At 42.9% G+C, this 14,084-nt stretch overlaps 1 long non-coding RNA gene across 4 annotated transcripts in view; it reads left to right on the top strand.

The window, feature by feature from the left end:
• Positions 1 to 3,500: 3,500 nt before the first annotated feature.
• Positions 3,501 to 14,084, top strand: part of LOC120845450 — a 44,065-nt gene continuing 33,481 nt past the window's right edge. Inside the window, exons 1-3 of one of the 4 annotated variants that reach the window (XR_005716654.1) lie at positions 3,501 to 3,541; positions 8,575 to 8,656; positions 12,671 to 12,742. This is a non-coding gene — a long non-coding RNA (uncharacterized LOC120845450). Of the gene's footprint in view, positions 3,542 to 4,189; positions 4,228 to 7,972; positions 8,110 to 8,574; positions 8,657 to 12,670; positions 12,743 to 14,084 lie in introns of those variants that run through there. The other 3 variants (XR_005716655.1, XR_005716653.3, XR_005716652.3) reach the window with 3 other exon arrangements.

Here is a 14,084-nt window from a genome sequence, read left to right as displayed (position 1 = left end):
GCCAGGTGCTTTGGCGTCTTTGCCACAATGGCGCCGGTTGCAGAGCTGACAGACCTGTGAGTGGCACAAGCCATGGCATGGCCTTTGGGAACCAGGGAATCGAGATTTAAAAAGTAGCACAGAAATTGGAGGCGGGTGGTGAAGGTGGGCAGAGTTAACAGAAAACAAGGATGAAGGAAGTTCGTCGCATGAGGAATCTATGTCCAGTGCATATAATTTTGAGTGTGCTGTAGTTGGCTACTCAAAAAAATTGTTACTTAAACGTAACTAATCGCAAATCTCTTGCAGTTTCCACGGCCCACAAGCCTGCAGGCGCCAGTTCATTCTTGTTCAAAGGTGAGGATTCTAGATTTTCTGGATTGCTCTGAAGCAGCAATACTGAAGCCAGACAAGCGGTACGGCATATTTAATTGACGGAGCCCAGAACGACTGGGGACGCTTTCACTGAAGCTTGTTTTGCTGCAATACACGCTTGTATTGCAGCAAAACAAGCTTCAGTGAAAGCGTCCCCAGTCGTTCTGAGCTCCGTCAATTAAATATGCCGTATCGCTTGTCTGTCTGGCTTCAGTGTTGCTGTAGGCGACAAAACATGTGCCAAGTTTTGTCACAAGAGGCATATTATGTCACGCACATGTAATTTTGATTTTATCCGGCTTAGTGTGCTGTAGGTGGCTGGTCAAAGAAATTGGTACTTGGACGCAACTAATCGGAAATCTTTCTGGCCGTTTCCAAGGCCTAAGAGCCAGCAGGTCCCAGTTTGCTTTTCCTCAGGGGTGAGAATCCCAGATTCCCGAAGCAGGAATACTGAAGCCAGACGACCGGTACAGCATTTTTAATTGACGAAGCTCAGAACGACTGGGGGCTCCTTCATTGAAGCTTATTTTTCTGTAATACACGCGAGCGCTATTGACGTATGCCTAGTTACGTCGCAAGAGGTTATCTATGTCCCGCGCATGTAATTTTTTAAATCTTTCCGACTTAGTGTACTTGAACGTGACAGCGCAGGAAAAATCGAACTCACACCAGACACTCAGGAAGACAAGCACACGCGCTGAACTTACAACTCTTGTGTATTCGACTGCTTCATTTTTCTCTTCAGCGTCTGGGTTGACTTTTCAGAAGTTGATAAGTAGAAGAAGTAGCACGAAATACAAAGGAAAATTCTAAAGAGAAGGCAAAAGAACAGTAAAAGAGAAGACAAATAAAGAAACGGAAGAAATATCTATACGAAACACATTTACAAATCGTCCCTCTCCCTCATCGCTATCATTTAGATAGAAATTGCTGCTCTTTGGTCGACAGCGCTATAGAAGGACTACTTACACACTTGTCCTTCAGCTGTGCTATCCTTTCCGCTTCCATTATTTCTCTAGTCAATGCGTCTCTACTCCTACCTATTACAGAACAATTTTCAAAATGTGCTATACAGCCACAATCGCGACAATGGATTCCCAAGTGTCCAGCTACGACTCGGTGGGTGTTATAAAAATGCTCTCTTAAACGATCATTCAAACACGTTCCAGTCTGGCCTACATACTCTCTAACACATGAGAGTGGGACAAAATATACAACTCCTTCAGTACAATTTACAAAGCTCTTTTGGTGCTTTTTCGAACTACCAACTTCCCGGTGTGCCGATCCGTTTACCTTCCGGCACAGGCTTAGAAGCTTATTTGGTGCTGAAAAAGCAACATTAATGTTAATGCAGTTACCTATCTTTTTTAGACCGTGCGAAACTTTATGTATATATGGAACAACGGCCGTCCTTTTCTTTTCTGTATTGCGTTTAGGTCGTTCACCCCATCTTATTCTCTTTAATAAATCCTCTGCCACGGCTGTAAGTAATGCGCTAGGATATCCTGTTGACTTTAACCTGGCGATTTGAGCATCAAAGCTAACCTTAATTGAATGAATACATGACTTATTGCTTTTCAGACCGCGTCAGGATTTTTGCAAGGTGGTTTCCTTGAACTGCTCACCGTATATTTTAAATCTATGTTTGCATGTTGGGAGGGTAACACCTTTCTTCAAAAAGCAGGGGTATGCATTGGTTCATGCATAGTACCAGTTTTGAGTAACCTTTACCTCGCGCATCGGGGCCGGATCCTTTCACGTAGCTTAGATGCTTCTTCTGTTGTGAAGGTGTTTCGCTTTGTTGATGATTTTTTGATTGTGCTAGATTGTGCAGCTAAGGACTTGCAAATATTAGTCTCTAATGTTCTTTCCTGTTGTAAATCCTGTATAGATCCACCAGAAATCACTCATGAGCTCTCCAAAGAAGGTTCCTTACAATTCTTTGACCTCAGATTAATTTTTTCGGAGCATCATGTATGTTGGTCATACAAACCGAGAGGGAAGAAACCTCTTAATTTTCAGTCAGCACACTCCAAGCTTGTTAAGCGAGGCATTGTTAAATTATGTCTCACCAGTGTGCTTAATAAGTCTTGTATTCATTCACTTAAGGTTAGCTTTGATGCTCAAATCGCCAGGTTAAAGTCAACAGGATATCCTAGTGCATTACTTACAGCCGTGGCAGAGGATTTATTAAAGAGAATAAGATGGGGTGAACGACCTAAACGCAATACAGAAAAGAAAAGGATGACCATTGTTCCATATATACATAAAGTTTAGCACGGTCTAAAAAAGATAGGTAACTGCATTAACATTAATGTTGCTTTTTCAGCACCAAATAAGCTTCTAAGCCTGTGCAGGAAGGTAAATGACGGCACACCGGGAAGTTGGTTGTTTGAAAAAGCACCAAAAAAGCTTTGTAAATTGTACTGAAGGAGTCGTATATTCTGTCCCACTCTCATGTGGTAGAGAGTATGTACGCTAGACTGGAAGGTGTTTGAATGATCGTTTAAGAGAGCATTTTTATAACACCCACCGAGTCGTAGCTGGACACTTGGGAATCCATTGTCGCGATTGTGGCTGTATAGCACATTTTGAAAATTGTTCTGTAATAGGTAGGAGTAGAGACGCATTGACTAGAGAAATAATGGAAGCGGAAAGGATAGCACAGCTGAAGGACAAGTCTGTAAGTAGTCCTTCTATAGCGCTGTCGACCAAAGAGCTCCAATTTCTATCTAAATGATAGCGATGAGGGAGAGGGACAATTTGGAAAAGTGTTTCGTTTAGATATTTTTTCCGTTTCTTCATTTGTCTTCTCTTTTACTGTTCTTTTGCCTTCTCTTTAGAATTTTCCTTTGTATTTCGTGCTACTTCTTCTACTTATCACGTTCTGAAAAGTCAACCCAGACGTTGAAGAGAAAAATGAAGCAGTCGAATACACAAGAGTTGTAAGTTCAGCGCGTGTGCTTGTCTTCCTGAGTGTCTGGTGTGAGATTAATTTTGCTGCGCTGTCACCGCCAAGTATGGTTCACCAACTCGCCCAAGCTTCCATCCTATCGACTTAGTGTATTTTACGGGGCTGCTCAATGTAATTGCTACTTGAACGCAACTAATCGCAAATCTCTCTCCCAGTTTGTCCCAGTTTCCACGGCCTACAAGCAAGCAAGCACCAGTTCGTTTTTCCTCAAAGGTGAGCATTCCAGATACTTTAATTAGGTGCACGGTGTAAGATAATACTCTTCAGGTGAGGACAGCGCGCTCTTGGCCACGGCCCGATGAAGTTCGCCCTTCACACTCTCTCACTTTGGTTTCAAGCAACGCCAGCAGGTGACTCGTCGACCCGTGGGCACGTTCAAGACGGCTCGTGCCGCCTTATGTACCACACGCGCAGAGCTCCAGCGAGGTTGTCACACGTGCAGAAAGACCATGGTGTACCGGGGTGTCATGACAACGAGATAATGATTTTTTGCTGTCACACAGTTTCGCCGTTTGGCCGCCGGTGACACTGGCAGTCGCGGGCACGGTGGCAGTCGAATGATGCAGTCTTTCGGATGCCCGTCGAACGAACACTATTTGATTCCTCGTGCCGCGCGTTCAGCCCCGGCGTGTCCTCACCTAAAGAGTGTATCTTTCACCGTGGTTAGGTGCAAAGCAGGAACTGTAAAGCCAGACGAGCCGATAGGTTTATTTAATTGACGGAGCTCAGAATGATCCGTGGCAGTGGAATGGAAGCTTATTTTTTCACAATCAAACGCAGACATAATTTTGAATCTATCCAGCTTAGTGAAGGATTGCTACTTGTTGCGAACTAATCACAAATTTTTATTTTGCAGTTTCTATATGGCTACAGCTAGCAGGTGCTGCTTTCATTAAAAGGTGAGGATTTCACATTCTGTTTTCAAACAGCAAGTTTTTGAATGAGGGTCCTAAACAATTAACTTTCTTTTGCAGTAAATGCCAGATCCTCCAGTTCAGGAATATGTTAAATATATTTGGTATGGATAAGCCCAGTGTTTTGCTTCTTTATTCATCATTTGACAACAACACTTTTTCTTTTATCACTCAGAAATACACACAAGAAGAGGCTGCGTTGCAAAGAAATGTCGTGCTGAACGTGATATTCCAACTCGCATATAGTTTTATTGGTAGCCGATATAATATATTGGATTCCAATATCCATAATACGCTGAGTATATTGGAATCGTAAACCCTTATTGGATCCCCATACGACACATGGGGATCCAATAAGGGTTTATACGGTATTGGATTCCAATATTTTCAGCGTATTATGGATATTAGAATCCCATAACAAATCCTTATTGTAATACAATACAATAAATGTAATGTTTTCCAATACACTGTCTATATTGTATTGCAATACAATAAAAAAGATATTGTTTACCAATATCCATAATACGCTGTTTATATTGGGGTTTTCCAATAGGGAGGGCTTTTTAAGTAGTGATTGAACATGTGTATTCTTTATTAAACAAAAGCTGTAGTCAGCGAAGGTAGTTTATCTGACACCTTGCAGTGGTTTAGTTTTCTGGATACATGTTTACAATTGGTCTATTAAGTAGACGGTTTTGTACTGGCGTGGCTCAAGTTAGGCTTTTATTGTCGGGGCCTCCCATATAAAGTCTATCATGACTCTGCCTGCTGCCGGAATGGTTCTCAAAGCCTTTCCTTTGCATAAATTGCCAATATTCCATATTTCAATGCAATAGAAATAGAAAAATGTGTATGTATGTTGCTTGAAAATTATTCTGGGATGTGCATGCATATATTTTTGCTTCGTTTTCACATTTAGCAACAACAAATCACTTTTAGTCACCTGTTTGACCTCCGTGACCTGCTCCAAAACCTACTTCTACGGCTACAAAACTTATTTTTGCTGCTCCCGAGCTGCTCTAAAGCGAGCGTTTTACTGCTCCAAATTGGGACTTTTGCTGCTCCCAGCCCTGCTACAAAAGGCTCTAGCCCGCTTCCACCCCTGAATATGGCTAATCTGTGCCAAACCTGCGCAAAAGGACCAATCTTGGTCGCCTTTCAAAAACGAAACTAAACTGAGAACCGTAATTGAGCATGCGTTGGCTAGGTGGCACAAGACGCTGCCCGACGCAAAGTACCCTGCATCAATCATCTATGCAGTCTTGCATGATTTTTCCCGACGTCTCGCGTTTCGCACTCTCGTCGTCTCGGGAATCTCATCTCGCGTCTTTTTTTCTTTTTTTTAATATTTTAGTGATAGACGCGGCGGTGTGCGCGGACACTCCGACGTTAGTGTGTCGGGTTCCAGACTTGCCGTCATGCTGTGAAACAAAACCACGTTTTTACGTGGCAAGAGTTACTTTGTGCTCACAAAGCTCACAAAGTAACTCTCGTCGCGCGACGTCGTGTGTTGCCGTCCCCACTTTGCTGCAGATATAATGCTTTCTAAACTGAAACGCATCGACATTCCTGCTCTTGTTTAAATCATACGCTGTTATAAAAATCCCTCTTTAACTCAATGACTGCTGTGTCGAAATAATAATTACCTAGGTTTCTCTCGGTGGGCTTTCTCCCGAGAGGGACCCCGGTACGTGAAAAATCTGCCGCGAAAGAATGTTGATGATGAGAAGTGACCTAAAGCAAAGAAGGCAATGCCTGCACGCTGAACCTGCACAGCACGGTTGTTTGTCTCGAGTTCAGTCGTTGCACAAAGCGCTCCAAAAACTTCTTGACCCTGGCTCGCAATGTCTTGCATCGATACGCTCAGGTCCTTTTTTTTTGTGTGTTTAGCTTGTACCTCGCCCACCGGCCTGGCAAGCACGCACCGCTGGACTGTTTGTCGTATGCTGAACAGTTACATTTTGTACATGTATATTATTTTGGGAACCAGTTGGCGACAAAGCGGAGTGGCATGGTTTCGGTTTCGGTCGAACAGCCGTTGTCTCTGCTCATGCGACGAAGCACGTCTAGGTGCAAGCCTGCCGAAGTTGCCCTCACGTGCATGTGAACATGATTGCACGAGAGGCACCATCCAGGACGCTTGCAATCTAATGTCTTGCGTTTGCTTACTTTTTATGAAGATCTGCCACGTTGAAAACCAGTAAAACGAAAGCAAGTGTTTTTTTTTTGTTTTTTTTTTCAGAATTGCTTGGCAACGCTTACAGCACTGTATACTTGTGGGATGTCTCAGCAGCAAAAACACAAGCAGCGAATTCCGCCCAAACACGTCGTATCACAACACAACACAAAGTGCCCTTCGTTTGTCCAGCATTTAAAACAAATATTTATTTTTCTAAGAATGTGTGCTCCAAAAGTCACTTTTTCTGCTCCGAAACACTGTTTTCGCTGCTCCAAAAGCCACTTTTGCTGCTCCAAAACACACTATCTTGGCCGCTCCAAAGGCCACATTTGCTGCTCCAAAACACTGTTTTGGAGCAGCAAACACCTAAGTGCAAGACCTAAGCACAAACTTAGTGGGACTTGAATGTGCCTATTATCAGTGCTGCATTTGAAATCAGAATGGCAGTGCCCTTATATCTGTCCTTTCAGTAAATTTTACATGATATAGTTCCTTAAGCATCTGTCCCTTTGCAACACATCAGGATTACAAAATTGTCAAATGATTTTTAATAATTTTAACGACCACATTTTTTTTTTCAAAGTTCAGTTTACACTTTAGGGACAGCGACCATCCAGTGGTAGTTTTCAGCACTTTAGAGACGTCTGGAGGCAAGTTGGCTCACCAGATAGCAAAATTCGTTGTCATAGCACCGTTCAAGACCAATTATTGGCTACAATTGGAGGACGACGACCATTCCGAGGTAGTTTTCATCATTTCAGAGACGTCTGGAGGCAGGTTGGCTCACCGGAAAGGGAACTTTGTTGTCATAGCACCATCTAAGATCAATTATTGTCTACAATTGAAGGACGACGACCATTCCGAGGTAGTTTTCATCATTTCAGAGACATCTGGAGGCAGGTTGGCTCACCGGAAAGGAAACTTCGTTGTCATAGCACCGTCTAAGACCAATTATTGGCTACAATAGGAGGACTACGACCATTCCGAGGTAGTTTTCATCATTGCAGAGATGTCTGGAGGCAAGTTGGCTCACCAGAAAGGAAACTTTGTTGTCATAGCACCATTCAAGACCAATTATTGACTTCAATCGGAGGCCGATGACTATCCCGGGGTAGTTCTCAGTACGTTGGAGCCATCTGGAGGCAAGTGTGGTCACAAAATAGAGAACTCGAATATAATAGCACCATTCAAGACCAATGATTGACTATGATATGGGGACGATGACAATACTCTGATTATCTTCAGCATTTGAGTTTCCTTTGGAGATCCCCCATCGCCTTGCAGAAGTGTCTCAACACCTCTCGCGGAAGTGTCTCAACGTCCTTCTCAGTCGTCGAAATGGATGGGCATTGGCTCCTTTATGACTGCCACTCGTGCATTCTTCATAGAACTGTATCCATTCAAACGCATTTCTTTGCGAGAAAACATTTACATTTCTATAATACTGTGCACAAAGTTTTTTTTATGTATATCGGTATATTCATATATATGGAATTACTGGACACCCCTTCATATCACGAGAACGATGACTGATTCACTTGTACAAATTAAGCATGGGACAGTCATTCTTCCTAGCACCTCAGTCCCAACTGAACTGATTTAACAGATTCAAGCCTGCACAGCAGTGACTGGAGATACAGCAACCTTGTATGAAAAGTGCCGATAAGACAGTGCAGCCAACAGAAGGTGTAAGTTGACCAAAGTGAAATAAGTTTTTAATCACCCTCGTACGACATGGATCCTTCGTAACGTCTGCATTCTGGCTCCAACCATACTTATTCATTGTTTAGTTTACTTCATGAGCCAATCTTAGTAACGGAATACATATAGTATTTACACCAAGACACTCTTTGTGGCTTTGTTTTAAAAAATGAAAGTTACATTAAAGCGGTTTTGCGCAGGAGAGGTATACAGCCAAGGGAACATAATATAGGGGGCTAATTGTAACGATCAGTTGGCTAATTAAGTAAAATTTGTTAACTTTTTAATAAAGGAAAATAGACATGTGGTTCCAATTAGAAACTTGTTCAGCGTCACCTAAGGCCACTATATCAACTCTTTTTCAAAAGATATAACGCAGGGGCTGTATATTACAGCGTTCCATGAAAACGCTCAATTTGGACGCGTTTCTAGGTTTCGATTTGTTATTGCAGTGCATCTCTGCGCCCACGGTCCTGCTCGACAGTGGCTGAGACGTGCAACACAGTTGCGCCCAACTTCCCTCTATGCTACAAGGTAAGCGAGGGAGTGGCTTTGCGCCGCGACTACCGGGGGAAGAGGAGGAGGAGGAGGAGGAGGAGGAGGAGGGAGGGAGGGAGGGAGGGAGGGAGGGAGGGAGGGGAGGGGGAGGGGGAGGGGACAGGATTGCGGGCGCAGAGATGTGCTCGGATAAGTAAGCGAAACCTAGAAACACATCCAAATTGAGCGCTTCATTAGAACGATGTAAAATGCTGCCCATGCTTTATGTTCTAAAAAGAGTTGATTTAGTGGTTTTCAATGGCGCTTTGCAAGTTTCTAATTGGAACTATGTGTCGATTTTTAATTATTTAAAAAGTTAATTAATGAATTTTAAATAATTAGCTGACTGATCGTTACAATTAGCCCCAATACTCTATCCCCCTGGCTGTATAACTCATCTGCACAAACCGCATTAGTGTAACTTTCACGGCTTTTAAACAAATCTGTTTTGAAAGAAACACCTGGTATATCTTTGTGTAGGTTAAAACTTTTCTACTTTGACCTTATTATGGTCATAAAAGTCAAAATTAAATATGTTGTTAGCCTTCAGAGAGTGATGAATCAGTCAGCTATGAAATTAGACTGTTTGTGTCTCCACTGCAGAAAGAAAACTTACCATATGCAGCACGAATGCTAACTTGGGGTCTTTACATGTAACCTTGTAACTTGACCTTCTGACTTTCTTTGTGCTGCATCAGTCATTATTCTGTTAGCTCATAAAATTGAAGATAGTTAATTTTAGGTTAGTTCAAAAAGCAAGCTTCATTACGGTCTGGTTTCTCACTTATTTTAAATAGTCAGTGTTACGTAAAGTTTCCCCAGATTGGTAAAGTTCCATCTTTCTGTGGCAGTCGTGCATTTCATTCCTCTGGTTCTATTATGCTGTTCTAATTTCTATGCCTAGGTGTTGAGGGTTTTTCTAAGTGTCTGTTAGTTCTGTCTTTTAGCAAACAAATACAAGCTGTGCCTTAGACCTAGACATTGTACAAAGTTTCTTTTCTATTTCACCTGCTCTGCCTCAGATCTCAATCATGAAAACCAACACTAGGATTATCACATTAAGCTTAGGTCATTTATGACCTACATGATTTTCCAAAATAAACCATTCAGATTCCCGATCAGCCTTCATAAGCATTTCATGTTTTTGTTAGTACCTGAATTATTTCCTTAAGAAATTAGATGAGCAGATGCTCGAATAAGCAAGGCTTGAGTCTAGGGCTGGGGTCCAGTTGCTTGCCAAGGATAATTTAACCATACATGTTTGTATAAAAAATTTCCAAGTGCAGCCAGAAAACAGAAATACTGGGTATTTTCATGATGCCTACTTCACCACACAACTTATGTGCATTGCAACAAAGTGCACCCCAAAAATAAAAGTAAATATTGTATTCAATTTTCACAACAATTTAAATATATCGAAGTGCAAATACAATTACTGAACGATTATTAGCTTCTACGGTATTGCAGAACATGTTGTAACATCTGTACCCAGAGGGGCATGGCGTGTGAGCTGTGGCACAGTACACTGCCTGTCTCCCTAGTTGAACGTAAGGCGGTGGCGGTCTTTGAAGTATGAAAACTCATACTAGGTCATCACATTGTGTCTATGAGAACAGTCATCTCTTCGCACCACCCGCCACAGCCTGCCCTAATACAGTGCTGAGCAAATCTCGCATCTTAGTCGTTAGGATTTCTTGTTGCCGCTACAAAGTGCGGTCACCAGATAAGTTTCGACTGTAGAACGACACAGTTTTCCGAAGCTAAGATTTTACTCGGGAGACAAAGAAACTTCTCTTAAAAATTGTCCCAACACTAAAAAAAAAAAAAGCCTTTTCGTTGCATTATTGTCTAAATGCGTTGTTCACCGCAATTTAATGAGAACGGAAGAATGGGGCTACAATCGGCTGATCGCCGAGATCGTGCACTGCCGCTATTCAACGCGCTGATTGGAAAAAAGGAAATGCGTTGAAAGTAAAAATCTGACGTTTACAACACCCTGTAACTCCGAATTAGAGCACAGCTCTTAAAGAAGACGAGGGAAGGGTACTGAGGGGAGGGTATACCCCCTCTCCCTGCTCCTCCTCACCCACTCATCCTCCCTGCTACTCCTCCCCTCCTCCTCATCCTCCTTCACCTCCCCCTCACCTCATCCTTCAAGCTCCTCTCTCCTCCCCTCCTTCCTTCTCTTCCCCCTCCTCCTCCTTCCTTCCCTCCCCCTCATTCTCCTCCCTGCGCATTGCATCATGGGTAGTGTTCCATAATGCACCGTGCGGTTACGCCGACTCCACTCAAGCCGGAAACGGGTGCCTAAGAGCTGCGCTCTAAGATAAACAAGGTTGTAAATAGCAATACGTTACAGATATGCGCAAATAACTGCATACGAATAAGCACGCTGAAATAAAAACCAATGGGAAGATGGATGTGAGCCGTGCGTGAGCCCCACATCTGCATACCTTCCCTGGTTAGGGCTAACACACACTGAGACTGGAAAGTCAACTTGAAAACGGGTCGATAAACACTTCACATAATATTTTGCATCTGTCGCAATCGAAGGTCATTCTGTTGAGGCTCTCACGCTGCTGTAGCCTAAAACACTTTGTACAACCAATTTCGTCCACCGTGTAGACCGCCACAAACCAGCCGGCATGTTTTAAATCCAGGATTAAGAAACGACCAAGTAAAGTACCCGATGTTGAGCGCTCACGATAGGCATGGTTTAGTGCTAGGTTTAGCGATAAGTGATTTTGGTGCAACAGAACAAAACCAAAACTCGGCTTAGGTTCCCTGCTAAGCTCTGATTTGTGTTAAGCTGCATTGGTGCAACTGGCCCTAAGTCTCAGACCGCCGCACCTTACTGTCACGACCAAGAAGGCACCCAAAACAGGCAGTAGAAGGTGCGGGAAAGGCCGTCGTCTGCTCTCCGCTCCTTATCTGGGAAGCAGCTTTACCGCATTGCACGCGGAGAAGCCGTTGTGGCATGCCGATAGAGGCGTTCGGAGCGCTAACGACAACATGCCGGCGGAGATGATGGAGAGAGCCTAGATTTAAGAGAGGGAGCAGTAAGTGTGCCTGCATTTGATTGTCGCCTGGCCAGTCTAGCGACAAAACTGGGCAAGAAAAGAGGGACATAAAATATAATACAGATGACCCAGGCTTTTAACTTGCAACAAAATATATATTGGCTTCAAGTTGCTTCCCAAAGCTCCATGAGGGCGTGACACAAAGAGGGAGGGGGAGAGGACAGTGAATGAGAGAAGCAGGGGGCTATGTGCCTATGCCAACAGCAAGCATATGCAGCGGGAAGTAGTCTGCTGAGTGTCAAGTGACATGACACCATTGGCTACAATATGTTTGCTTTTTGAAGCCTACATTTTACCTTTCTCTTCCCTTAGTGAAGGCACCTATATTGTTTTTAAACGTGAATTCTGTTGTTTGATTATAGGGAATGAATTAGATTGTTGCACTTACGTTTTGTGTTAGTTCAATCAATCAATTAATCAATTTATTTGCACCTGTACAAGTACAAATGCTGGGAGGCAGACAAAAAGCCAACAGTTGTTTGCTTGACAAGGTATTCTCTTTCATCTTCTTGACAAAGCGAGCTACAAAAACAGCGAAGAGATAACTATCATATGTCTCAGAGATAAAAACAGGAAAAAACAAACAAACAACAGAATGAACACTTGTAGGTATGACATTGTCGTGAAAACACTTATTGGTTTGAGAGCCCTGTGTTCTCTTTCAACATAGAACACGTGGTTGTGCACCATAGAAGTGGAAGTTCGAGAACAGTGATAATATGCAACCACCAGCTCTGCAAAGAAATGCTGCATGTAAAGCATACATACATTGTTATTTTCAGCAGGAGGTCGCATTTTTCGAATGTGCTCTCGCTGCACAAGCATTTATATAGCAGACGCATCTGAGGGTTCTGTACTCAATTGATAGTTATTTTTTAAATTCTGAGTATTAGAAGATTTGTACCTAACAATCCATCTTATTTTCTAATAGCACCACAGGAGCTACTATCGCCCAAAGATGTCACAGGTGGTCATGATTCTTTGAGGCAGCGGAATTTCACCGGTAAGTTGCCCCTCTCACCGACTTTTTGACATGTGTGCTTGCCTCTAATGGCCCTTTCAGAAATTTGCATCAGGAGCTGTAGCTTTGACAGCATCCGTTGCAACCACGATGTCTGCAACGACCACAGTGTGTTGCTTGGACACACATTTGACACAACTTCAGCAATAGACTTTTTGCTAATTACCCAAGCACGAAGAGGAATGCTGGAAACGTAGGTACACATGCTGCACGCGCTTGCCTTCTCTGCATAAAGGATTCGAGGCAAAAAACCAAAATAGGGTTTCGAGGAATGTGTGTGCAATGTGCTATTTATTTTAGATTTTTACCTTTGAACAGATTCGCTTGCAGACACCAGCACATGCAGTGTATGTTCATACATTCTCAGCATTCTCTTTTGTGCATGGTTAATTTGGGATATGGTCTATCCTGACATATATGGCAGTATGTAGTGTTATTCCTGTGACAGAAGATTCTCTATGGCCATCAGCTTTTTCTTTTATTGGCCATGCCTTAAAAAACAAGGTCTTTTCAAAGTATGATTGGAAGCAGGTAGGTGTTTTTGTTTGTATAGGCTTGATGTTGTTATTATTCCCAGGACATCATTCTTGCAGGCCTAAATAGAAGAGCAAACTGTGATTCACCGCACTAAAACTTGAATACTCCAGTCTCACCGCATTCTTGTGTTGCAACTATAGAAACATACAATAAGTTTCCTTGTGCAGTGTATTACTGCAGAAGAAAGCAGGCATGGTTCACACACTTGCAACTGCCTACAACCGGCACGGCAGTCATAAGCATTTATAGAGGTTTAAAGCCAGTCTTTTAACCTCTCCAGCCAGAAGCAGTCACAAGTATGTGAAACAGCCTTTGTGCCTGTTTTATTTCTGTTAATCACTACCCCTGGAATGAGATCAGTTGTGAGCAATCGAAGCAGCACCGACCGAAACCTAGTTCAGGCCAACATCTTTATGCAAATTTTTAATGCACATTCACAAGCCTGTTGAAAGCATTTTACGTGCATAATCTTTTTCTTTCAAACTCACTACAGATATAAGCACTGCATTAGCATGACCCTTCCCTATTTGTTAATTTTTCAGCACACAGTCGCTGACCAACATACTAAAGCAGGCTCCTCTGGTCCGTGCAATTTGCTTTGTAAGCAGGCGGTCAACTGAACCTTCAGTCTATGTCCAATCTGATGTTGAGGTTGGGTATACTGTCCCTATCACGTGAGCAGATAGCTGAAATTGTAGCCACAAGGCTAGCTCCCTCCTCCCTGTGAAAGTAGGGTGTTTTCCGGGTGGCGGATCTAAGGTTTGGGAAGCCAGTGCTTTCCTGTGGC

The sequence above is a fragment of the Ixodes scapularis genome, unplaced genomic scaffold (genome assembly GCF_016920785.2).
Source record: "Ixodes scapularis isolate PalLabHiFi unplaced genomic scaffold, ASM1692078v2 ptg001158l_1___fragment_5__unscaffolded, whole genome shotgun sequence".
In the NCBI taxonomy this organism is placed as follows: domain Eukaryota; kingdom Metazoa; phylum Arthropoda; class Arachnida; order Ixodida; family Ixodidae; genus Ixodes; species Ixodes scapularis.
This window is presented reverse-complemented; position numbering and strand designations above follow the sequence as displayed.